Below are 27,739 nucleotides of genomic sequence, written 5' to 3' on the forward strand. Positions count from 1 at the left end.
TGTAATTTTCCTGTATTACAGATCCAGTCAGTCTGACAGACCTGGTTGTCATTCTGATTGGCATCATGTACCAACACCCCAAGCCTCCTCACAGTGACTCGTTACATGCAGGTGTGGTTCACGTTGCCTCTCCCATCCCTTGACTCACGACAAAGCCTTCATTTACACATGCTGCCCAGCTTCCGATTTAAGATTATTAATTAACTATGAAAGAAGGTGTAACGGATACTGTAGTATGTGTCTTAGTTTTTATGACAGCCCTTTATCTCGATATAGTGTTCTAGAGTACACCCACTTTAATTCTGTCAGACATTTTGTCTCGACTCTAGAGAACACTGTGATACTCACTGAGATGAGACGTAACAAAATCACTGAGATTCACTGGCGTGCCATAACCTTGTATTGAGCCATTAAACATTGTCTCAGTTGGTGACAGCAACGCCTCTTTTATTTCCCCTTCATTTTCTTGACCAACACTACACTATCTTTATTCCAGTCAAAAGATCAATAATAATGTACCTTCCCTGTCTCACAGGATATCCTTTGTCTGTGCTTCTAGTTTACAGCTAGTTTACAACTAGTTTACAGCTAAAAACAGCCATATCGTTCGTTATCTTTGTTCAGATAATGATAACTGTTACTTAGGAATTTACGCTGTAGAATTTATGCTGCAATTCTACACTGCAGAAACTGAACTGACCCATGTGGATGTGTGTCTAATCTGTTGATGGTATGTCAAGAGTTACATATGCACTGATGAGTTGTCTGTGTCATTTTCTATTCATTCCGCAATGTGCCCAAAGCCATTTCAATTCAATTTGTGTGTCACAGGCCAAATTAAAGTCCCCAGAAACTGCACTCATATAGCAGACACTCTCGCAAGAATTGCCACCACGGAGTGAGGATTGTCGCTTTTCTTATATGAAAGAAATCTAGTTTCTGCCGAGAGTGAAGGGTAAGTTAAAACGGACTTTATACAGTACACAAGGTGTTTATTTATTATTATGAATATTACACTTTCAGTATACTAAGAAAGTATGTAGAAGCTCTTTCTCGTGTACTTGCAGAGCACAAATAGGATATTGGCTTGTTAAAGGTCAACTGCAACTCAATACCAAATAATTTCTGGGTAACAATTAAGTACCTTACTGTGATTCTTAGCAAGAGCAATTTCTCAAACAAGTGTTTTGATAGGACTGTCTGGGAGTGGTTTGAAATCTAGCTGTTATTGAAATGGATCACTAGCCACTTGAATAATGTTCCGTATCTAACATTACTCATCTCATATATATCAACTGCACTCCACACTATTCTACGGTATCTTAGTCACTTTTTTTTTTTTTCAATTTAAAGTTTTATTAAGTTTTCTTGTTTTTCAATCAACCAACAAAACACATTTCACAGATGTGACTTTAAAAATCTAAAAAATATATAATAATAATAATAAAATAAAAAGAGTTATATATACACACAAAGAATAATTATTACAAAATTTTAAATATAAAACTTGCAGCAGCACTATCAAGGTTCTTATTAGCTATTTCCAGCTTTAGGTGAGACAACGAGCAAATAATTCGTTTTTAGATTTTACAGCACCTTATACCACATGCATCTGCTCATCTCCCTAATCACCCCATTCACTCTGTCCAATTTGAAATATAGTTGAGTAGTGGAGACCAGAGTCTATCAAACTTGGGCTGTCTCTTGCGGAGGTCATAAGTGAGCTTTTCAAGAGGGAGAAAGTCAACCATCTGGTCAATCCACATTTTAAATGTAGGAGAGGTATTAGAGGCCCACAATAAAATAATACATTTCTTAGCAAAGTATGTAATGGTCATAAGCAAATTTTCTCTGTCAGGATCAAGAACAAAGTCCTGCTGGGCATTAAGAAGATAGATACACGGGGTCATATCAAACTGTACATCTAGTATTTTCTGTGCAGCATTATGTATAGATTGACAAAATCTGTCAATCTCTCTACAGCTCCAAAATACATGCATATAGGTTCCACTTTCAGAGGTACATCTTTTACAGTTAGGAGAAATGTCTGTTTTCATTCTATGGAGTCTCAAGGGAGTGTAATAAAATTTGTAATTAGATTCTTTCAWTTTTACATTAGTAGAGGAGCAGTATACCCTGTCTCAAACCTCCGCCCATAACTCATCACTGATAGTCAGACCAAGGTCCTTTTCCCAGATTATTTTCAAAGGAGTAAAGGAGGAGCCTCCTTTCTCAGAAAGGAGTCTACAGATATAAGATATTTTGCCTTTAATGGATTGTGCTGTGACAAGCAGGGTTTCAACTTCATTCAACTGAGTTCTAAACCTCCTCTTGGAAGTAAATGAGGAAATTACATGTCTAATTTGAATATATTTATTTAAAAAAATGGGATCTTGGCACATTGAATTCACTGCAGAGCTCTTGAAAGGATTTCAGTATAGTGGTCTTCTGATGAAATAGGTCTGAAAAGGTCCTGATTCCTAGAGTATGCCAAAGATTAAAGTTGGCATCCCTCAGGGCTTTTGGCAAGTCTGGGTTGCCTACTATAGGCGAGTGAGAACATATTTGGGAGGAAATGCCCAGGTATTTCTTACAGTCCCTCCACGCCAGTAGGGTGCTGTAAATCACAAAGGTTTTGGCTATGTTGCCCACTTCACTAAAGTTATTAATGAATATAATTGAGCTTAGTGGCAATGAACCACAGGATTGGGCTTCTATCTGAATCCACGTTGACTCTTGTCTGTTTGTGATCCATGTTAGCATGTTGCGGATTTGGGCAGACCAGTAGTACAATTGAAGGGAGGGAAGGGCAAGACCGCCCTTAGATTCAGGTTTCGATAGAGTGGAGAACTTGATCCTAGGTTTTTTATTGCCCCATATAAATTTGGTGATTCTTTGGTTAGTTGTTTTGAAAAAGGAAGCTGGGAGATAGCATGGGAGCATCTGAAATAAATAGTTCAGTCTAGGGAGGATGTTCATACGGATGACATGAATTCTTCCTACTAAGCTAATTGGGAGGGAGATCCAGGTTTGGAGATCGTTCTTGATTCGATAGTGGTCCAGGCGTGGAAGATAATTCTCCTTGAAAAGGCTATTCAGATCTGGTGTTATGAAGATCCGAAGGTATTGAAACCCCTGTGTCTTCATAGAGCTGGTGAGTGTAATATTGAGAGGGCAGACAGTGGATTTGTTAAAATTGATCTTATAACCTGAAAACGTGCCATACTGAGCAATTGTGTCTAATGGGAGGAAGGGATTTCTCAGGGTTGGATATGTAGAGCAAGACATCATCCGCGTAAAGCGAAATCTTGTGCTGCAGGCCGCCTGCAGAAACACCTATAATACTTGGATTGCTCCTTATCAACTCTGCCAGAGGCTCCGCCCCCAACAAGTAGAGCAGGGGGGACAGCGAGCAGCCTTGTTTTGTGCCCTGTCCCAAAGGGAATCTGTCAGAGTTCAGTCCGTTAGTAGTCACCATGGCCTTTGGATGAGAGTATAGGGACTTAATCCATTTAATAAAGTTTGGGCCCATGTTGAACTTTTCTAAGACTGAGAACAGAAAGCTCCACTCCATCCTGTCGAACGCCTTCTCAGCATCCAGTGAAGCCAGCAGGACAGGGGTCTTCTGTGCATTTACTTGATCAATAATATCAAAAAGACGGCGAATGTTATCAGAAGAGCATCTGTCTCTAATAAATCCAGTTTGGTCCGCTTTTATTATTTTGGGAAGAAGAGTGTTGAGTGTTTTGGCGAGCAATTTGGTAATTATTTTGTAGTCGAAATCCAACAAGCTTATGGGCCGGAAGGAGGAGCAGGATAGGAGGTCCTTGTCTTTTTTGAGCAACACTGTAATGCGAGCTGTGTGCATTGAGTCTGGGAGAACTCAGTTTTTGCAAAAATCCTCCAGCATTGGCATGAAAATAGGGCTAAGCTGGGGCCAAAAAGCTTTGTGGAACTCTCTGGGGAATCCATCTGAGCCTGGGGACTTATTAGGTGGCATGGAGGTAATTGCCTCCAGGATCTCCTCAGGAGTGAAGGGGGARTTGAGATCTTCTTGGTCGGTCTCTGATAGTTTAGGTAGCGAGATTCCCTCTAGGAAGGAGTGGAGTTCTGCCTCCGTGTGTTCTCTCTCAGAGGTATATAGTTTGCAGTAAAAATCATGAAAAGTGAAATTGATATTTTTTGGGGTCATATGTGACCTCGTCCTCTGCTGTTTGGATAGCCATAATTGTACGCTCTGACTGCTCTTTTTTTAATTGATAAGCAAGCAATCTACTAGGCCTATTGCTATACTCATGGTATTTCTGTTTAGTAAAGAAAACATTTKTTTTAATCTCCCGAGTATAGTCCAAATTCAGTTTGGCTTTGGCTGCTTTAAGTTGACTCCAGGAGGTGCTGTCTGGGGATTGTTTATGTACTTTTTCACAGCGTTCCAGCTCCCTCTCAAGATCTAGCCTGTGTGCTTCCATTGCTTTTTTCTTAGAGGAAGAATATGCAATTAGATGACCTCTTAAATGTAGCTTTAGCAGCATCCCACATTGTGGCCGGAGAAACAGGAGAATCTTTGTTGTCTTGTGTGTAGTTGTCTATCCATGTAGTTACCAATGTATGGAACGCTTCGTTTGATAGCATGGAGGTGTTGAATTTCCAGCTCTTTGACCTCGGGATGTTTTTGCAGAGGTCAAAGCGGAGGTGGACAAAGGCGTGATCCGAAAGYGCTATGGGTCCGATTSTACACGTGGMTGAATTTATGAAACTCTTTGGGATAAAAATKWMATCTATACRGGAGTAGGTGTTATGGACATTAGAGTAGTATGTATAGTCCATAGATGAGATATTGGTCTCTCTCCAGATATCTATCAGTCCCATCTCTTTAGTAAGAGAGTTCAACATCTTTGCAGATCTAGGATTTGTGGTGGGGACTTGAGATGATTTGTCCAGGGTTGGGTTAAGGGTACAATTAAAATCTCCAGCCAGCACTCCAAAGGAAACACAATGCTCATTGAACAGGGTTATCATTTTCGACATTAAAGCAGGAGTATCTGTGTTAGGGGCGTATATGTTTAAGATAGTAATTGGTTGCCCATACAGTGACCCAGTTATCAAAATAAATCTCCCCTCCCGGATAAGATATGTTTTTGTCAATTATGAATGGAACATTCTTATGGATAAGTATGGCTGTACCTCTACTGTTTGATTTGAAAGATGAGAAATACACCTGTCCCACCCAAGCTCTGTGGAGTTTGGCATGTTCGTCATCACAGAGGTGTGTCTCTTGYAATAGCGCGATGTCTGCTTTTTCCTTTTTATAGAGCACATAGTATCTTTTTCCGTTTTATTGCATGACCTAGACAATGGCAGTTCCATGTCAATAGATTTAAGGTACTAGTGTAACGGATGTGAAATGGCTAGCTAGTTAGCGGGTACGCGCTACTAGCATTTCAATCAGTTACGTCACTTGCTCTGAGACTTAAGTAGGGTTTCCCCTTGCTCTGCAAGGGCCGCGGCCTTTGTGGCGCGATGGGTAACGATGCTTCGTGGGCGACCGTTGTTGATGTGTGCAGAATGTCCCTGGTTCGCGCCCGTGTCGGGGCGAGGGGACGGTTTAAAGTTATACTGTTACATTGATGCTGTTGACCCGGATCACTGGTTGCTGCGGAAAAGGAGGAGGTTGAAAGGGGGGTGAGTAACGGATGTGAAATGGCTAGCTAGTTAGCGGGTACGCGCTACTAGCATTTCAATCAGTTACGTCACTTGCTCTGAGACTTAAGTAGGGTTAGCAACGCACAACGTCTCCCCCCCCCACCAAAGAAATGCCTCATCCTCTCCGCACCGCATTGAGTAAACGACAACCGTCCAGACCACATTAAAAGAGGGAGAAAATAAAATCAATAGCCCAGCCTACATATACCTCCCCCGAGGGACATAGGGAACCACAAGTAATAATAGCAACAACAACAAAAAAGTAAATAAAAGTAGGCTGAAACGTTAGTAGGCCCAGGTTATGCTATAGAGCCTATCCCTCTCAGCTAAAGGAACATAAATATAGATTAGACGGCTATAATGACATTTAGCGGGGCGGGTGGGTCTTTGGATATCGGCTATATGTTGTCTTACCTCCTTTAGTAATAACTGTAATCGCATTTAGTCATTGGTCCATTTCTCATTGAACGGGACTGTCTTTCAAAAAACGTTTTGCCTCTTCGGGAGTTTTGAAGTGTCGCAGGGCTCCTTGGTGAAGAATCCTGAGCTCGTTTGGGTATTTGAATCTCCTAAAGATGCCTCGGTCAATGGAGTATTTCTTCACCTCGTCAAACTCTCGGCATATTCCAGCTGACAGGTCCTGGTGTAAGGTGAGTTTGGCGTTTCCCACTGTAATGGTGTTGGTTTTCGCCGCCTGTAGGACTCGTTCCTTGTCGGTGAATCTCAGGAAACGTATGGTGATTGGGCGCGGTGGTTGTCTGGCTGCTGGTGGGAGCCTCAGTGCTCGGTGAGCTCTCGAGTTCTATGGGCCTGTCGGTGGACAGGTGGAGCCACTCGGGAAGTTTGTCTTGCAGGTAGCGGATCAGTGGCATGTTTCCCTCTTCTTTTTCGCCCAGATTTAATAGAACACATTATTCCTTCGCCCCCTGTTTTCCAGGTCCTCTGTTTTCTCTTCCAGCTGCTCAATGTTTTGTTTTAGCATATGCTATTGTTTCCATGGCGTCTGTCAATAAGTTTTCCGTGGATAGGATTCGCCCCTCTGCCTCGTCCAGGCGCCCCGCGTTTATGGTTATCTTGTTGTTGATGTCAGGCAAAGCATTTTCCAGGATTGTCACCTTGCCCCCTATCGCACTGAGCTGAGAGTTAATGGCATCTAATTTAATGTTGAGTTCTGTACGTTGGGATCTCAACTCAGAAATGATGTCTTCGACAGAGTGCAAGGTTGGCATTCGTTGGGCCTCGGGGGGGGGGAACGGGTCCTCTTGCTCCTGGCTAATGGCGCTAGCTTTTTCTGAAGCTAGCTGCTTCTTGGAGGCTTTTTCCGTCGCTAATGCTCGAGTCCGGGTAAAAATGTCACCTGTAGTGTCGCCTTTTGTAGCCGCCATGACTTTTTCACTAAAGCTAAAGGAGTTTAATCTTGAATTGGAAACTACTTGTGCTGAGCTCTTAGTTCATGCGGCCATGTCGTTCAGGGGTCACGTGATCCCTCCATCTTAGTCACTTTTAAATTGTGTTGACATATTGCATCTCCCATTTCATATGTATATACTGTATTGTATTCTAGACTACACCACTGACTGTTAAACAGCCATCTCCAGCACATCAGAGGCTGCTGCCTATAGACATAGATTAGGAATCACTGGCCACTTTAAGGGAATAGACACACTAGCCACTTTAATAATATCTCCGTATCTTGCATTACTCATCTCTTATGTGTAAACTGTACTCTATACTATTCTACGGTATCTTAGTCATTGTAATTGTTTGTAAATATTGCATCACCCATCTCATATGTATATACTGTATTCTATACTATGCCACTGTATCTTAGTCCAGTTTTTGCTCTGACATGCACTGTCAACTGTGGGACCTTATATAGACAGGTGTGTGCCATCTCAAGTATAATCAACGGAAACAGGATGCACCTGAGCTCAATTTTGAGTCTCATAACAAAGTGTCTAAATACTTATGTAAATAAGGTATTTCAGTTATTTTATTTTTAATAAATTCAAAAAATCTGTTTTCGCTTTGTCATTATGGGCTATTGTGTGCAGATTGATGAGGGGAAAATGTATTTAATACATTTTTGAATAAGGTTGTAACGTAACAAAATGTGGAAAAGTGAAGGGGTTTTGAATACTCTCCAAATGCAGTGTATAAAAAAAACAGTGAAATCATGTTTTTGACTGCACTGGGCCTTTAATTCTTGATTGTTGATACCAAAACATCAAAGCTTGTTACTTAAAAGTAAGCATTTGAGGTGGATCAGGTAATCAATCAGGCTATTTGATCTGTGATCTTCCAGTTCACACAGAGGTTCCTGGCTAAAGAGCTGCCATTGTTACAGGAGGCAGAGACATCCCCTGGCGTGAGCGGGGCCTTCATCTTTGTGTGTCGGCAGATGTACAATACATCTGAAGGACTGCAGGTGCTCAGGCCCTATGGCCTGCATGAGTGCATCGCTGCAGCCTGGAAAAAGGTAGTGTTTTCACTCTACCAAAAAGGGAGCAATATTTCCATCATATTACAGTTCAACTAAAGTACTTTGTTTTGTTGTGAGTTTGGCAATACAAATTGCAGTTATGGGCAGTTATTTTAGCTAAATCAGACCCAGTCATTCAAAGCATCTGTTCATTGGCTTTGTCGTCAGTAAAAAATAAATATATGCTACCAGTGGTGGAAAAAGTATCATATTTTCATACTTGAGTAAAAGTAAAGATACCTTAATAGAAAATGACTCAAGTACAAGTTAAAGTCACCTAGTAAAGTCTTACTTAAGTAAAAAAAAGTATTTCGTTTTAAATATACATAAGTATCAAAAGTATATGTAATTGCTAAAATATACTTAAGTACCAAAAGTAGAAGTATAAATCATTTCAAATTCCTTATATTAAGCAAACCAAACGGCACAATTTTCTTGTCTTTTAAATTTACGGATAGCCAGGGGAACACTCCAACAAAACATTTGTGTTTAGGGAGTCCTTCAGATCAGATGCAGTAGGGTTGACCAGGAATTTTCTCTTTAAGTGTGTGAATTAGACCATTTTCCAGTCCTGCTAAGCATTCAAAATGTAATGAGTATTTTTGGGTGTCAGGGAAAATGTATGGAGTAGAAAGTACATTATTTTCTTTAGGAATGTAGTGGAGTAAAAGTAAAAGTTGCCAAAAATATAAATATTGAAGTACAGATACCCCAAAAAACTACTTAAGTAGTACTTTAAAGTATTTTTACTTAAGTACTTTACACCACTGTATACTACTATATCAAGTTATCGACCAATAAAAGGTTACATTAGCAAGACTTATGTTGGAAAGGAATATTTTAGGATACGTTTATCAGCAGTTTTACTAGTTTGATTACTCTTTGCCAGCTAGCACGTATGATATGCTGTTGGCTATCATGAGCCATCGTCTACGCCTTTATCAATATTTATTTTTTATTTCACCTTTATTTAACCAGGTAGGCTAGTTGAGAACAAGTTCTCATTTACAACTGCGACCTGGCCAAGATAAAGCAAAGCAGTTCGACACATACAACAACACAGAGTTACACGTGGCATAAACAAACATACATTCAATAATACAGTAGAAAAAGTTTATATACAGTGTGTGCAAATGAGATAAGATAAGGGAGGTAAGGCAATAAATAGGCCATGGTGGCAAAGTAATTACAATATACCATTTAAACACTGGATTGATAGATGTGCAGAAGATGAATGTGCAAGTAGAGATACTGGGGTGCAAAGGAGCAAGATAAATAAATAAATACAGTATGGGGATGAGGTAGTTGGATGGGCTATTTACAGATGGGCTATGTACAGGTGCAGTGATCTGTGAGCTGCTCTGACAGCTGGTGCTTAAAGCTAGTGGGGGAGATATGAGTTTCCAGCTTCAGTGATTTTTGCAGTTCGATCCAGTCATTGGCAGCAGAGAACTGATCAACGTAATCCTTAACCTAGGTTCACATATCAAACTCCACCCTACTAGTCTTCTCTCAAACATAACATGTGAATGAAATATTAACTATTTCACTGGGTGTAGAAAAACATCTGAGCAATCCACTTCCTTTTACCTGAGTCGCCCCTCTAAAATATTCTGAATCATTTTTTGAGTTTACCAAAAAACATACTTTATGATGGACAGGCTGTGTTTTGCTGATCCCAAACCTCCATCATCCATGGTGTCTCACTTCTCAGTTAGAGCTTCTCAACTGCCCTTGCAATTCCCAGAACAACAGTTTAACTTCACAAACCAAACATCATGAACGTTTGAGCATAAGCATCCCACTAGGTACACCACGTCATTTCAACGTGGATATTTGAGTAATATTTGGTTGAGATATTGATCAATTATTAGACCTCAGGATAAGACCCAGATGCAGACAGTTCGAAGTAACAAAAGTGTATTACAAAAACGGGGCAGGCAAAAGACAGGTCAAGGGCATACAGAGGTCAGTAATCCAGAACAGAGTCCAAAAGGTACAGAACGGCAGACAGGCAGAATGGTCAAAACCGGGAAAACTAGAAAACAGGAGTACGGGAAAACCGCTGGTAGGCTTGACAAGACAAACTGGCAACAGACAAGCAGAGAACACAGGTATAAATACACAGGGGATGGGGCAGATGGGCGACATCTGGAGGGGGGTGGCGACCAGCACAAAGACAGGTGAAACAGATCAGGGTGTGACATCAATGAGATGAAAACCTATATTCAATTTCTCCCACTCAAAATGAGCCAAAAGTTAGTTGAATTCGTAATGTGTTATCACTATGCTTTCAAACATCTAAAGCACAACTAAATTCCAATGTAAAAACAATGTCAGATGTTTGGATTAGTTGTCACCTAAAAGCGTGGGTCAGTCATGGTGTGGGGTGGCATTTCTTTGTGGGGCCGCACAGCCCTCCATGTGCTCGCCAGAGGTAGCCTGACTGCCATTAGGTACCGAGATGAGATCCTCAGACCCCTTGTGAGACCATTTGCTGACACATGCACATTTGTGGCCTGCTGGAGGTCATTTTGCAGGGCTCTGGCAGTGCTCCTCCTTGCATAAAGGCGGAGGTAGCGGTCCTGCTGCTGCGTTGTTGCCCTCCTACGGCCTCCTCCACGTCTCCTGATGTACTGGCCTGTCTCCTGGTAGCGCCTCCATGCTCTGGACACTACGCTGACAGACACAGCAAACCTTCTTGCCACAGCTCGCATTGATGTGCCATCCTGGATGAGCTGCACTACCTGAGCCACTTGTGTGGGTTGTAGACTCCGTCTCATGCTATCACTACAGTGAAAGCACCGCCAGCATTCAAAAGTGACCAAAACATCAGCCAGGAAGCTAGGAACTGAGAAGTGGTCTGTGGTCACCACCTGCAGAACCACTCCTTTATTGGGGGTGTCTTGCTAATTGCCTATAATTTCCACCTTTTGTCTATTCCATTTGCACAACAGCATGTGAAATTTATTGTCAATCAGTGTTGCTTCCTAAGTGGACAGTTTGATTTCACAGAAGTGTGATTGACTTGGAGTTACATTGTGTTGTTTAAGTGTTCCCTTTATTTTTTTGAGCAGTGTATTTAGTTATTAAGCGCTCTCTCAATGTAATTTTCAATAATAGCACATTGGTAATAGTCAGTGGCAATTATAAAAGCTAAACAGACTTTGGTTAAAACCCTGGATGGGAGACCAAAGGATAGCTGTAAATAGATTCTCCAGTAGGAGGTGCTGCCAAGACAATTTTTTTCTTCTTCTGATAGTGGATATAACGTTTAAGATCTGGTATTTTCAAGGTACGAATTCCAAATATTTTGTACAAGGTTTGTCTGTTAAAATTTGGTTACCATGATGACATAATCCTGTGGTTGAAATTTCACCCTCAAAACGACAGTTAATGACTTTCAAAAAATGTATTTTCCATGTAGATTCCACATCACAATACGTTTACAAATTACGTTAAAACAACATTGTTTTAACCTGTTTGTGCCCAGTGAGATATTGTCCAAGTTCATTATTATGTGAGGGATGTAGTGTGTCAGGCAGGCAATAGAGGAGAACAGAAGAGAACTTTCTCCACTCTGCTAATAACTAATCCCTTTGAGCCCTGTGCTCCTATGGAGGAAGGTAGAAAGGCTGGAGGAATGCGATTCAGAGCCCCTAATATCACTGCTGAACTCCTCATTATTGCTGTTCAGTGTACGGGTTCAGGGGAGAATTACAAAGGCTCACTCTGAAGTTATTTTCTCCCTATCATAGACGAGCTCCCTGTCAGAAAGAGATCCCACCCCGGTTCCCAGAGCCATCCTTGGCATATCCTCTCAGGAGCTGCAGAATATGTTCGTTTTGTTAGTGTCTCCCCCTGCAGGCAAAGGGTGCTTGTGGATCTATGATAATGATGTTGTGGTTTTATTTTCAGTCACCCTTCTGGCATGTTGTTAAGAAGGATACATAAGATGGGAAATAATGAGGTTCCCCGTTATACTTTCCTTCTGCTGTCTGTTCACACAGAGTGGTTTGGGAGGAGACTTTCCTGAACCTGAACCTGCTGAACTTTTCTGCCACTCCGAAAGGCCTGCTGCTCGTCCAGCATACTCCAGGTTCACCAAGAAACTACAGATATTACCATGTTATAGTCAACTCTTATTGCTTACTGGTGATGTGCATTGAGAATCAACACCATGGTAGGGATGAATAGGCAAAATTAAGTCTACCTCCGTACTTAGTATTTATGACGCCCAGCTAATTTTTTATTAAATTTTTTTATTTCACCTTTAGGCAAGGTAGGCAAGTTGAGAACAAGTTCTCATTTACAATTGCGACCTGGCCAAGATAAAGCAAAGCAGTTCGACACATACAACAACACAGAGTTACACATGGAGTAAAACAAACATACAGTCAATAATACAGTAGAAAAAAATAAGTATATACAATGTGAGATAAGGGAGGTAAAGGCCATGGTGGCGAAGTAAATACAATATAGCAAGTAAAACACTGGAATGGTAGTTTGCAGTGGAAGAATGTGCAAAGTAAAGATAGAAATAATGGGGTGCAAAGGAGCAAAATAAATAAATAATTACAGTAGGGGGAGAGGTAGTTGTTTGGGCTAAATTATAGATGGGCTATGTACAGGTGCAGTAATCTGTGAGCTGCTCTGACAGCTGGTGCTTTAAGCTAGTGAGGGAGATAAGTGTTTCCAGTTTCAGAGATTTTTGTAGTTCATTCCAGTCATTGGCAGCAGAGAACTGGAAGGAGAGGCGGCCAAAGGAAGAATTGGTTTTGGGGGTGACCAGAGAGATATACCTGCTGGAGCGCGTGCTACAGGTGGGTGCTGCTATGGTGACCAGCGAGCTGAGATAAGGGGGGACTTCACCTAGCAGGGTCTTGTAGACGACCTGGAGCCAGTGGGTTTGGCGACGAGTATGAAGCGAGGGCCAGCCAAGGAGAGCGTACAGGTCGCAGTGGTGGGTAGTATATGGGGCTTTGGTGACAAAACGGATGGCACTGTGATAGACTGCATCCAATTTATTGAGTAGGGTATTGGAGGCTATTTTGTAAATGACATCGCCGAAGTCGAGGATCGGTAGGATGGTCAGTTTTACAAGGGTATGTTTGGCAGCATGAGTGAAGGATGCTTTGTTGCGAAATAGGAAGCCAATTCTAGATTTAACTTTGGATTGGAGATGTTTGATGTGAGTCTGGAAGGAGAGTTTACAGTCTAACCAGACACCTAGGTATTTGTAGTTGTCCACATATTCTAAGTCAGAACGGTCCAGAGTAGTGATGTTGGACGGGCGGGCAGGTGCAGGCAGCGATCGGTTGAAGAGCATGCATTTAGCTATGTACTGTATGTATATCATCTGCTGGTACTATTACACTGAATTAGATTCATTAGTCTCTCATTAAGTACCTTTACTGCCCAGTGTATGCATCTTATACTGCAAACCTGGGCAGAAATCCCTGCTGCTTTAAATGACTAGAATTGTTTACATGCTCTTTTAATTACCCCCTTGTTTTGCATACATTTTTCTCCGTATTCTAATTAAACTAATCTATTTTTAAATCACACCCTTGTTTTGTAATTAATTAAGGATCTTTACACATTAAATCAATTAGTGTTTACATTTCTAAATGTTTTAAATCTTCCATTTCAGCTTTTAGTCCTATTTCTTTGTAAATTTCCATTACTTTGATTAATCCACAATAGTGGTGAAAATGTGCTTGGAATATTGTTTTACTTTTATCTTTATATTCTATCAATTGTTTGAGCTAGAGATTTACATAACGTCAATTAACATAAATATATTTATACACTTGAGTGCCATTTCAATATCCCAGAGTATAGAATAATGCCTCTGGCCTAACTAATGTGTTCCCATTTTAATAATAAACAAATATACTGCACACAAAGAATGAGCAATCACACACACACACACACTTTTGATTATGCAAGATAGTAAATTGCTTTTGGCTAATAACAATCATGGCCTACTTTTAATCTGTTATCACACTTTCCTCCAGGCAAGACCATGTGACAAGTTTGGCTACGGTGTGATGGTTACACAGGTAGCAGCAACAACCCCTGGTGTGGTGGCTTTACACAGCTCAGGTACTAGCTGCTACATGACAGCACTGATAGCAGTTTGAAAATACAATTATTGCACATTACAAATGACTTACATCTCAGTATGTCCTGGCAGGTTTCGTGCAGGCCATAGTGGTGGAGCTGTGGTCGGTTCTGGAGTGTGGGAGAGAGGATGTGAGGGTCGTTCACCCCAAGTCCACCCGCATGGACTTCATTGACAGGAGCTGTTTGAAGGTAAATGATCTTCTCAGTTTTTTACAGTTCTGTGTGCTTCCACACTAATGCTTTCCTTATGATACCTCCTCAGCCTTGACATACACAGTCAGCCTTCCTTATGAGGTCAGAGAGGACTTACTACAGAGACCAATAGTGTGCTCAAAACAGGATTAATTGCTGATCTGAGTTGGCAGATGTCAGTGAGCAGTGCTCTGATTGACGTTGGCGTTGTGAGTATTGTCCTTGTTGTGTTAACTCTGTATGGTGGATGGTTAAAGGCTGTGTGTGAATGGTAGGTCTATACCAGGGCTGGGCAACATACTGCCCAGTCAATCTGGTTTGAGAAATTAATTTTTGGGGATAAAAAACACCCCAGGCCACTCTTGAACGTCTAAAACTAGATACAAAAAGTATAAAGAAATTGTAATGGACCTGCAGTATTACGTTTTCAAATAACTGCCCTTTTTCTGGACCTCAAATTTATTTTGACTAACAAATCCGTCTGTGAAATTGTGAAATCCCGATGTGGCCCTCGAGATAAAGTGATTGCCCAGCCCTGGTCTATACCATATTCAGACAAGATAGGAACCAGCCCAGCAATAGATAAAAACGACAGACACCAGACCTGCAAGAATGACAATGTGGGTTTTTAGATCTGTTTTGGTATGATTTATTCCTTAAATTAAATAACGGTGTCTGACAGATAAATATCCTAGCTCTTGTTTTCTCATGTTTTATTTAAATCCAGTCTTTTGTATTCACTAATCTACAGGAAGTAATCTACTCATGCATTCACAGTTTGTATTTGTATTTAATATGGATCCCCATTAGCCGCTGCCAAAGTAGCAGCTACTCTTCCTGGGTTCCATCAAAACTAAGGTAGTTTATACAATTTTAAAAACATTACAATACATTCACAGATTTCACAATATACTGTGTGCCCTCAGGCCCCTACTCCACCACTACCACATATCTACAGTACTAAATCCATGTGTATATACTGTATAGTAGAGATTGACATGCATATTATTAATATTAGCTCTCTGTGTACATCCAAGGGCCAGCCGTGCTTCGCTGTTCTGAGCCAATTGCAATTTTCATTTTTTGTGGCACCTGACCACACAACTGAACAGTAGTCAGGGTGTGACAAAACTAGGGCCTGTAGGACCTGTCTTGTTGATAGTGTTGTTAAGAAGGCAGAGCATCGCTTAATTATAGACAGACTTCTCCCCATCTTAGCTACTACTGCATCAATATGTTTTGACCATGACAGTTTACAATCTAGGGTTACTCCAACAGTTTAGTCATCTCAACTTGCTCAATTTCCACATTATTTATTACAATATTTAGTTGAGGTTTAGGGTTTAGTGAGTGTTTTGTTCCAAATACAATGTATTTCGTTTTAGAAATATTTAGGGCTAACTTATTCCTTGCCACCCACTCTGAAACTAACTGCAGCTCTTTGTTGAGTGTTGCAATCATTTCAGTCACTGTAGTAGCTGACGTGTATAGTGTTGAGTCATCCGCATACATAGACACTGGCTTTACTCAAAGTCAGTGGCATGTCGTTAGTAAAAATGTAAAAAAAACAAGGGGCCTAAACAGCTATCCTGGGGAATTCCTGATTCTAACTGGAATATATTTGAGAGGCTTCCATTAAAGACACCCTCTGTGTTCTGTTAGACAAGTAACTCTTTATCCACATTATAGCAGGGGGTGTAAAGCCATAACACATATGTTTTTCCAGCAGCAGACTATGATCGATAATGTCAAAAGCTGCACTGAAGTCTAACAGTTGGTGTGCATCACTTTGAGGGTGATCTATCAATATGTCAGTCCTCTGATACCCCTACAGCAATAGGGGTATCACTGTCTGTAGCAGATGTGAATGTAATTGTCATCCTTTTGTTGAGAAGAAATAGGTTATTTGCATGCAGAATAAATCTCTAGAGACGGATTGAGTAAATCTCTATAGTCCAAATTCCTTATTCCCCCACTCAAAATCATTTTAAAGCCATTTGAATAGATAGAATGTGTTTCAGACATAAGGAAGTGGATGGCTGCAAACTTTCTACTTTTAAACTCGGACAAAACAGAGATGCTTGTTCTAGGTCCCAAGAAACAAAGAGATCTTCTGTTGAATCTGACAATTAATCTTGATGGTTGTACAGTCGTCTCAAATAAAACTGTGAAGGACCTCGGCGTTACTCTGGACCCTGATCTCTCTTTTGACGAACATATCAAGACTGTTTCAAGGACAGCTTTTTTTCCATTTACGTAACATTGCAAAAATCTGACATTTTCTGTCCAAAAATGATGCAGAAAAATTAATCCATGCTTTTGTTACTTCCAGCTTGCTGTCTCTGCCTGGCCGGTTCCCCTCTCTCCACTGGGATTCTCTGCCTCTAACCCTATTACAGGGGCTGAGTCACTGGCTTACTGGTGCTCTTTCATGCCGCCCCTAGGAGGGGTGCGTCACTTGAGTGGGTTGAGTCACTGGCGTGGTCTTCCTTTCTGGGTTGGCGCCCCCCCTTGGGTTGTGCCGTGGCGGAGATCTTTGTGGGCTATACTCGGCCTTGTCTCAGGATGGTAAGTTGGTGGTTGAAGATATCCCTCTAGTGGTGTGGGGGCTGTGCTTTGGCAAAGTGGCTGGGGTTATATCCTGCCTGTTTGACTCTGTCCGGGGGTATCATCGGATGGGGCCACAGTGTCTCCTGACCCTTCCTGTCTCAGCCTCCAGTATTTATGCTGCAGTAGTTTATGTGTCGCGGGGCTAGGGTCAATCTGTTATATCTGGAGTATTTCTCCTGTCTTATCCTGTGTCCTTTGTGAATTTAAGTATGCGCTCTCTAATTCTCTCTTTCTTTCTTTCTTTCTCTCTCTCTCGGAGGACCTGAGCCCTAGGGCCATGCATCAGGACTACCTGGCATGATGACTCCTTGTTGTCCTCAGTCCACCTGGCCGTGCTGCTGCTCCAGTTTCAACTGTTCTGCCTGTGGCTATGGAACCCTGACTTGTTCACTGTGATTACTATTATTTGAACATGCTGGTCATTCATCAACATTTGAACATCTTGGCCATGTTCTGTTATAATCTCCACCCGGCACAGCCAGAAGAGGACTGGCCACCCCTCATAGCCTGGTTCCTCTCTAGGTTTCTTCCTAGGTTTTGGCCTTTCTAGGGAGTTTTTCCTAGCCACCGTGCTTCTACACCTGCATTGCTTGCTGTTTGGGGTTTTAGGCTGGGTTTCTGTACAGTACTTTGATATATCAGCTGATGTAAGAAGGGCTATATAAATAAATTTGATTTGATATAATGTAGGAAAGAAACAAAAACAATTGCTGCACCCTGACCTTGTCATAAAACTAAACTAATGTAACCTTGACCTTAGCTTTTCAGAACAATAAAATTATGTCTGACTGATTTGCCCTGACACCTCCTGCTCCCCAGTCGTTCCTGTCCATGGTCAACCTGCTGTCCTCCCCCCATGCTGTGTGGGAGCTCTTGGAACAGCAGCCTCTGCCCAATAAGGCTGAGTACAACCTAAGGGAGATGCCCATCTCCCTCACAGTGAGTCTTGACCTCAACACTGACCCTCACACACTACGAGGAGAATGCTTGACTTGTCATACACTTGTATGACTCCTAGGTTGGATACGGTTTCACATCAGTTTGTTCAGAGGATGCTCCCCATAATAACATGGGTTGTTTAAAATATGTTAAAATGTGAAAGAGAAGAATGTTTAGTTTAGATTATGCAGCCAATATGAAAGGTACGGTGGTACTTTTAAATGTGGTTGCAGTCCCAGGTTCTACCATAGGAGGGCATACTTACACTGTGTGCAAACAGGACTATCGTAACGTAGTTCTACGTGTGTTTCTACAGACAGCCAAATCAATAACTACTGCACGTTATCAGTATTTAGGTAAGAATTCATTATCTACCTTTCACATCATCACAATCTTTCCATCCTTTTCACTCTGTTTTGTTCCTCTTTGCCACAGGAGTTGATTGATAGGCTGATTGCTGTGAATTCAATGTGAAAATTCATTCACTGTTCAACTATGAGCAATCTCACACGTTTGGCCTGAGTTAAGATGAATTCTGTTCTCCGATCTTCCTTTCAGAATGAATGGGGAGCAGGAGCACAAAGGCACAGCAGCGCATACATTGTGTGGTTTACCATCTGATTAGCATGTTGTGTCGCATTCATACATCCGTCACCCATTGATCAATATGAGATTGACCCTTTGCTTTATGCTTTGATTAAACGACATGGACTGCCTGATATAATAATTCCGCTATATGAAAAGAGCTATTCTCAGAATTGAGTCGTGTCTTTTTTATTTTTCTTTGAAAAGCATTCTTAGTTGAATTAAGTAATGCTGTACTGAGTCACTCTTTTAGACACAGAGAAGACTCATTAATATAACACTAATGCATTTACAACAGATAAGACCCCACCATGGCTATTAAAGCTACCACAAACGATGTTCTTATTTTTTTGTAATTTCTTCATTCTTAACATGATTTGATGTGAACATTTATTTTGCTTATATTGCTCACTTATTTTTGGTTCGCTTAACCTCCCCGGAGGATACTTTTGGAAAGGGCGATGTATTCCACACACACTCCAAACAAACACTAACTTGCCTCAGTGTAAACACAGCTGGTGCTTTCACTTTAACTAAACCACACTTCCAGTGGTTATAGACATGTCACTGGATAGCCTCTGCCTCTCTCTTGTCTCTCTGGGGAGAGGTCATCATTACTGAGCCACTGTCCCTTCTCACGTCCTCATTTCACCCAACAACTGTCAAAGCTGTCAGTGTGTTGCTGGAGTGGCTGGCGGGACATCACAGGGAGAAGGACCGGCTTGAGTGGGTGTTAGCTCACAGTTTGTTAGGGTTTCTCTGCACTGTTGTCCCGAAGTGAACATAACAGCTACATCTTGAAAAGAACTGTAGAATCTAGAGACAGTTCATTCCGGCTGAAACTAGTTGAAACCATAAAGGTTAGATTTCAATCTGAATGGTAAACAGTGAAGGATGAGGTGGAAAATGGACGACCTTCAGAACTCACAAAGCCATTCTGTCTTCCAGTGGACATCAAATTGAATGACTGAAGGTGCCCATGACACTGGGGGCGTGATGACAGTTCACAGCATCACAGAAATTAATAATTTTGCTTTGACAGGATGCTCCATCACGGCAACGACTCGCACCTCTCCTTGCTTAACCAGATCACATTTCCATCTTCATGTGAAAGTCAAAGGGAATCCTTAGCGATGGCCGCCCCAGTCAAAGGGAGCGCAAGTCAGTGTTGGTGTCTCGCGGAGGTTGGCGCCGTGGCGGAGACTTCAGATGAAAGAGCCTGAGCTACATTCTCTTTGGAGAGACCTGCTCAGCTCCACCAAATATGCTAAATAGATCAATTAAGAGACTGTTGTTTTGGAGGAGGAAGGCTTCCTGTTGACAAAACGGCGCGGCTGTGTAATTTTCTTGAGCGGTTTTATTCAGTGTTCATTTCAGCAGCACGTTGGCTCCCAGTTGTCATGCTTAAAGTAATGATAATGAATTGCCCTCACGCTGCACTCCTAATCAGAGCCTTCTAATGGTATGAACAAATATGGAGCTCCTCACTCCCTGAATGCAGGACGAACATGTATAATGTTTACTGGCTCCTGACTGGCTTCTACAGAATCTTTCACTTATAGTTAATGATTAGAATAGGGGAATTCTTTCTGCTCTAGGACTGGTATTTTTTCCTGTTTACAATAACTTGCATTCCTGCAGTTTGGTGTCTGTGTTGAAACAATGCTATCTTGAATTGCTTCCAGGTGTCCCAAGATTGCTTTGGTCCCAGCTGTGCAAATTTTGGTTGATTACAGCTTCAGTATGTTGTGTTGCTGCCCAAACCCTATAAAATGGGCTTGTGTTACTGTCACAGCAAAGAGACAAGGCTGATATGAACAGACTGCTCGGTAGTAAATCCCATCATTATTAGCCATTAGGGAGGGAAATATCTGTCACTTAACAATGACACGCAGGGTTGTCCTGTTTTACTGCTCACTTCCACCTGCCTGTTTTATGTCACCGTTGTTATGTCCCCGTCACATCCCGCCTGCATCCGCTTTCATGATGTATTACTCTCAACTGCTGCGTTAATGTTGAAATCTATTTCCACAATTCAGTTAGAGATTCTTTCTCCCTATTATGCAAAGCACTGGCTTGGCCCTCTGTGGAGTCTGCTGATATACAAGGCAATAAGGCAGGCGAGCGGAAACAAATAATAACTTTTATAAGACCTGGGAAAAAATACAACATACTGTCCATTACAGGTCTGTAGGCAGCTAGACCCAATGGGTTTTCAGAGCAAGCACTCTAAATCAAATGGTAACTAACTTTATAAGGATTAAGTCTGCACGATCTGTAATTGTATGTCCTTGAGAAGTGACATTTGTTTATCTATGTATTTTCATATACTTTCAGATTACTAAGTGTGTGATGCTGCAACCTAGACTCCCTCCTGCATCTGAAGTCACAGTACAACATTTACGACATGTTGTTGCAATGTCAAGGACAACATCACCGATACATTGTCTGGTGAAGTGTATTTGAAAAGCTGTTTGTTTTCCTGTGCCTCATAATGTTATGACAGGCTGTGGTTCCACCGTTAGTCTAATCACGACAAAATGAGAAATGTATCATTTGCCTTGTCACAGTAAAATGAAATAAAGCGTAAACAAAAGGCCATTTCCAAAAGTGTCTTTTGAATGCCTCCATAATGGATATTGTGACTGGTCATGAATTGAAATGCTGTGAATTGTCTGGTCACAAAATAAATGTGCCTGCAAGCACGCCAGTATTGTTTCTGAATTAGAGATCACCTAATTTCTCCTCCCATTTTTGTATCCCCTCCCCCATCTTCATCATTGATGGTCTGTCTGTTGAGAGGAACCACATCCTGGTGCATATGAGTGTGATTGGAGGACTATTGGAGAGGAGACTTCCCCCTAGGGCCCTCCAGAAGGTCAGTGCTCTTCTACTCGCACCCCTTGGCCTAACATAAAAAAGAGGAAGTCCTGAAACTAGTTGCTGACAGGTGTATAAAATCGAGCACACTGCCATGCAATCTCCATAGACAAACACTGGGAGTAGAATGGCCTTACTGAAGAGCTCAGTGACTTTCAACGTGGCACCGTCATAGAATACCACCTTTCCTACCAGTCAGTTCGTCAAAATTATGCCCTGCTAGAGCTGCCCCGGTCAACTGTAAGTGCTGTTATTGTGAAGTGGAAACGTCTAGGAGCAACAACGACTCAGCCATGAAGTAGATCACACAAGCTCACAGAACGGTAAAAAGCGTTTGTCCTCGGTTGCAACACTCGCTACTGAGTTCCAAACTGCCTCTGGAAGCCACTTCAGCAATATTACTTTGTCGGGAGCTTTATGAAATGGGATTCTATGGCCGTGCGGCCGCACAGAAGCCTAAGATCACCATGTGCAATGTCAAGTGTCGGCTGACTGCGAGCCAGGCCTAATCGCCTAACATCAGTGGCAGACCTCACTATTGCTCTTGTGGCTGAATGGAAGCAAGTCCCCTCAACAATGTTCCAACATCTACTGGAAAGCCTTCCCAGAAGAGTGGAGGCTATTATAGCAGCAAAGGGGGGACCAACTCCTTATTAATGCCCATGATTTTGGAATGAGATGTTTGACAAGCAGCTGTCCACATACTTTTGGTTATGTAGTGTATTTCTGCCTGACCATGGTAAGGGTATTAGTTATGCAGCAATAATTTTCCAATAGGCGAAACAAGATTTTGTTGTTTGAAGTTCTCATATGAAGGGTTTGGGTGAGCATGTCTGTCATTAGCTGTGGAGTTGGGTGCAAGGACAGGGTCTCTTGAACAATGCTGTTCATTCAGCCACAAGATCTCCACCTGGTGCCAAGGATCCTCCCCTGGTTAATTAATGCTTTAAAACCTTTCCTTTCATTACAGTTCTGCTTTGCCTGTCGTGTAAATATATAAACGTAGGCTATTCAAAGCACTCAATACAAACAATACCCCCTTAATCAGTAGAGGCCTTGAAAAAAAGACATTTAAAAATGTAATGCCTGAATGGGAACATCAAGCATTAGTTGACATTAGAGATTAAGGCTAGAGAGGCTAATTGAAATTCTAAACAAATGTCTGTGAGGTGAGGTGGTACTTTAGATTCAGACACAATGTCAATGTTGTTAAAAAGGTCAGGGTTTTTGAAATAAAAGATGTCTCTGATTGCATAATGGTGGCTATAGACTCTCCTGAAAGKAAATTAGGATATGAATGAGTGAGTGAGTGATGTCTTTTGGTTTTGTCTGTAGACTCTGAGATAAGTGCCTTCCTGGCCTCCACCAAGGACACAGAGAAGGATGGGAGCTGGATGGATACCTGCAGGAGACAATACTGTAAAGTCATGACCACCAAGTCCAACATTGTCTCAGCAAATGGGGGTGATATATTATGATGTTATGTATAAAAAAATATATAAAAAAGATATTACTGGTCAGGTTATTACTGGTCAGCTCACATGGTCAGAGGGGGAAAAAACTGACTTTGAATAGTTTATCAATAAAACCTGGGAATCCATATTTCAATGTTCTTGCCATTCCGATATGCTACAATCCACACTGTATTTGAGAATTATAGCGCTGTTGGGTTATAACTCATCTGTTTTATATTCAAACTACAGACAGGGACCAGAGTTTGTTAACATTTGATAGTCCATTACATTCCCATGAATAAATGGATGATAAATTTGTCAGTGGATGAAATGATAGGCCCATATTGGGTGTGCTGCTAGACTACTAGATAATGAAGAACCATTATCTCTCTGCCTACAACTGCAAATGTATAGATGATCACTTTGCCTGGGTAACAGTAAATAACGGTAAAGATGACTAATTTACCCACATACGATTTTAATTTACTGTATATGTACTGTACTGTTGCACTCTCTGAGGGTGTTTATGTCATTGATTGGTTGCTATTCATTGAAACCGTCATGATTATGTGTCATTGTGTGTTCAATTTCTTCCTCTGAATGTCACTTCAAAGAGTTCCATTCTAAGTTATTGGTTGTGAAGGGATTGCGGTGTATAGAGTAACATACTTCCTGATTGCTTATTTCATTCAGAGACAAAGAAGCACCCAGGATGAAGGCTTTTGATGTATCTTAGAAATAAGAAAAAATGTCTACACAGAGCTTCCTTTCTTTGTATAATAGATAAACAAGATGCTTGATTACTTTACTCTTTTCCCTGCTGTGTGTATAATAAAGGCAGCACAATTTGTACTTGCCTGATGTAGCATTGAAGATAAATGGCTTATCCAAGGCCTCTGTGATGTTCCTAAAACCTACTGTGTGTTTCCTGTCTCCACCTCAGTCCTGGCTGATTGACTGTGTGTTTCTTGTCTCCACCTCAGTCCTGGCTGATTGACTGTGTGTTTCCTGTCTCCGCCCCCAGTCCTGGCTGATTGACTGTGTGTTTCCTGTCTCCGCCCCAGTCCTGGCTTATCCACTGTGTGTTTCCTGTCTCCTCCCCAGTCCTGGCTGATTGACTGTGTGTTTCCTGTCTCCTCCCCAGTCCTGGCTGATTGACTGTGTGTTTCCTGTCTCCGCCCCAGTCCTAGCTGATCCACTGTGTGTTTACTGTATCCTCCCAAGTCTTGGCTGATCCACTGTGTTTCCTGTCTCCGCCCCAGTCCTGGTTGATCCACTGTGTTTCCTGTCTCCTCCCCAGTCCTGGTTGATCCACTGTTTCCTGTCTCCTCCCCAGTCCTGGCTGATTCACTGTGTGTTTCCTGTCTCCTCCCCAGTCCTGGCTGATCCAATGTGTGTTTCCTGTCTCCGCCCCAGTCCTGGTTGATCCACTGTGTTTCCTGTCTCCTCCCCAGTCCTGGCTGATTCACTGTGTGTTTCCTGTCTCCTCCCCAGTCCTGGCTGATCCAATGTGTGTTTCCTGTCTCCTCACCAGTCCTGGCTGATCTACTGGAGAAGGCTGTGTTGCCACCTCTCTGCTTCGCAGTCAGAGCATTTCTTCCCCCCTGCACAATACAAAGGTCAGGGTGAGCTGAGGAGCGTACTGTCTCCCTCCCAGCCCCTCAGGGTCTACCTGGGCCTAGTGGGCGAGAGAGACTGTCTGCCATTGGGCGTGTCTGTGGAACATAGAGGAAAGACAGGCCTGGCAGGAACATGCTGCAGCCCTATGACGTCGACATGCTTCCATACCATGTCAGAAAACTATCTCCCTCTGACCTTTACATTTAATTGATATGGAAAGGTGTGTGTCCTGCGCCGGGCCCTTTTATCTTGTAAAGGAATGACAATGGAGATATTACCCTGACAGCCACTCCCAGTCTCCCACCCAAAGTGCCTTACTGAAATGTCGGTAGACCTCCCAGTCCTTCATGCAGACTTTTTGTTCATTATTCATAAACTGCTTAAAAATTCATCACATCTTAAATTTCTTTGAATTTTGGCTTGAAGTTATTCCAGTGGTGACACTTTTATTAATTACAAGTAAATAGCAAATGATAGAACAAACGCTCCCATCCCCATCACTTTCACAGCTTTGTTATCTATAATTAACTGTGTTTTAATTAGTGATGTGTCGCTCATCTGTGTGGACATCTAATGACAGGACAAATCAGCATCCACCACTTAAACAGAACCAAACCTTTTAAATGCAACTCAAATATTGTTATTTTCCCCAGTGTTATAATCATTTTGCATGTATTATTTATCTTGTACAAAGTGCTCCATCATGACATCTGGCTCTTTGTCCAGAAATCCAAAGGCAGGTTATTTACTGTTCAGTGGAGGCCTCACTCAGGGAAACTGTAAGCACATTCTCTCATCTCATCACTAGTTACAGTATTTAACTTTCCCTTGAAGCTCAAAGGATTCTCAGTGCCTTGGTGCTCTTTCATCCGAACTGGCCTCATAATGCTATCAACACACACTAACGTTTCCGGGGTCCCCCGAGACCTCAATGTTGCCCATTATTTATTGATGGGAGCTTGCTTCAGTAACTTCAGTCCAGTCAATGATGGTCTGTCATTTCTAAGGCATTGGTGTTGATTTTTAAATCTTTATTTTCATGTTTTTGTGGAGCTTAGTTTTATGGTTTCCCTGAAACCTAGAGGCTAATAGCATACCTTTATAACCTTTGAGACCCATTCCCTTAAGTATGTTCCTTTATGTGTTCCTGTACAATTCTGTTAGTCAATGAGAAGTAATACATGGTTGACTTGGTAACATACTGTAGGTGTAGAGGTCAGTGAGTGTTTCATTGAAACCTGTAGGTGTTCTAGTCCTGACGTCTGGATCAATACCATATATGTTCAGAATGTATTCTTTCTCCGCTTCGCTTGCTTAACTCAGGCCAAACGAACACTGGAGTCGTTGTGTGAGATATGCTCATCAGAACGGAGCTGTACTCTTGGGCTGGAGCTCACAATGGACGGTGAATCATAGAAAAAGGCAAAAGAAACTCTCCATCTCCCCCCTCAGTCACACACACTCCCATGCCCTGTTTTCTCCTTTCCTCTTTCAAGTTATTCCTCTCACAAAATGGTCCATCAGGGGAGCAGCTGTCATAGCCAGTGTGGTTTGACTCTCTTTCCCTCTCTTGTCATGGCTTGTGATTGACATCAACAATAGGCTCAGAGATTTGCTCAAGTTGAGGGGCTGCCATTGTGCGGAGCAGAGACATTTTCTGGAGCCTTAACCCTCTGAGCTTCTCCACATCTCTCCCAGGCATTTCTCACAGGCTCATCTATCAAGAGGCAACAATGGCAGACGGGAGAGAGAAGTCATTCATCTCCATTAGATTGTAATTGCAATCAGGAAGTGGGGTTCGCTGACATTAATAAGGAGAGGAGAGTAGTTTCCACAGAACTGCAGCAGTCAGTCTGGGTTTACTTCACTCTCATCAAGGTCATTTTCTCAATTAAAGCATGCATTGGTTTCTATGATGAATACAGATCGCTCGTCTGATCGTTTCTGCAATGTATCACATAGAGGTGTGATTAGGGTTCGTGTCATTTCGCCAGATGAGCGAGCTTTGGCAAAACCACGTTCTCTTTGCTTTGCCGCAGTCATTGAATTTAAATGTTTATTCATGGCTGGGGAGCACGATTGTGTAAACCCCTGGTAATTTCCCGTTCCTTTATTGCCTGTTTTATAGCATCGGAGAGCGGCGTAAAGGCTGGCAGCCTGTCATCTGTGGACCAGCTGGGGATTCAGGCCTCTCAGGTACGCCGTCTGCATCCTCAAAGTCTGACTGAACCTCGCAGCTTTGTTTCAATCCCCCCAGTAAGCACCAGCCATTTTCTCAGAGAGGGTACTCAGCGACCAATAAAGATAACTAAAACGATTACAGAATTATACGGTGATCAGCGGTATTACAGAGACATTCTAGAACAATAGGTCAACTTTCTATGAACTCCTTTAAGATATGTCATACTGTCTTTGGGCAATATGCTAATGAACAGAAGAGCATTAAAACAAGGCTCATTTGGGCTAATTATATCCTTCTATTAACCCTAATTGTTCTGATTGCACACCTCATAATTTGTTGAATAAATTAGTCAAAGTGTGATCTAGAATCCTGAATATTTTCTAACGTACTTTGTGATGTCTTTGTGACAACGGACACAATAAGATCAGTAGAGCCCTGTTGAATTTGTGTCAGTTTGTGTTTGTTTGTAGGTATGGGAGATATCTGAAGTTATTGAGCAATGAATTCGAGCAGGACCTCTGTCTTTTGGTGAAGCGTTGCCAAGAGCTCCTCTCTCAACAGAGAACTAAACTCACATCGGAGCTTTGTATCCTTATCAGCTATCTATGTTTGACACCCGCACGAATCACAAAGGGACTGACTTAGCCTCCACAGACAATTCCAGGGTCAGTAAAGTGATAACTCTATTATTCTCCCTCAGAGGTAGAAGAGATATTTTACACCTGTCTTTTTCAGGACTCAGGACTCATCATGAACACTCAGGCTTTTAGAAACTGAGTGACACCTGTAGTTCTGCCGAGACTCCTCTCTTTATTCCCTGGTAAGAACCTCTCATGGTTATGCTCTGTTTTAAATTCAGATTCATACTTCTCTGTTTAGCATCCTGACTGGCCGCTTCCACTCCCCTGCAGTACGTGCCTGTCAATCACATTGAGAAGGCCCACTGCGTCCAGCCTCAGCCCC

General features: G+C 42.0%; 1 pseudogene; it reads left to right on the top strand.

The window, feature by feature from the left end:
- Positions 1–27,421, top strand: part of LOC111954094 (protein broad-minded-like) — a 34,082-nt pseudogene extending 6,661 nt beyond the window's left edge.
- Positions 27,422–27,739: the final 318 nt, after the last annotated feature.

Source organism: Salvelinus sp. IW2-2015, linkage group LG28, assembly GCF_002910315.2.
Source record: "Salvelinus sp. IW2-2015 linkage group LG28, ASM291031v2, whole genome shotgun sequence".
Classification (NCBI taxonomy): domain Eukaryota; kingdom Metazoa; phylum Chordata; class Actinopteri; order Salmoniformes; family Salmonidae; genus Salvelinus; species Salvelinus sp. IW2-2015.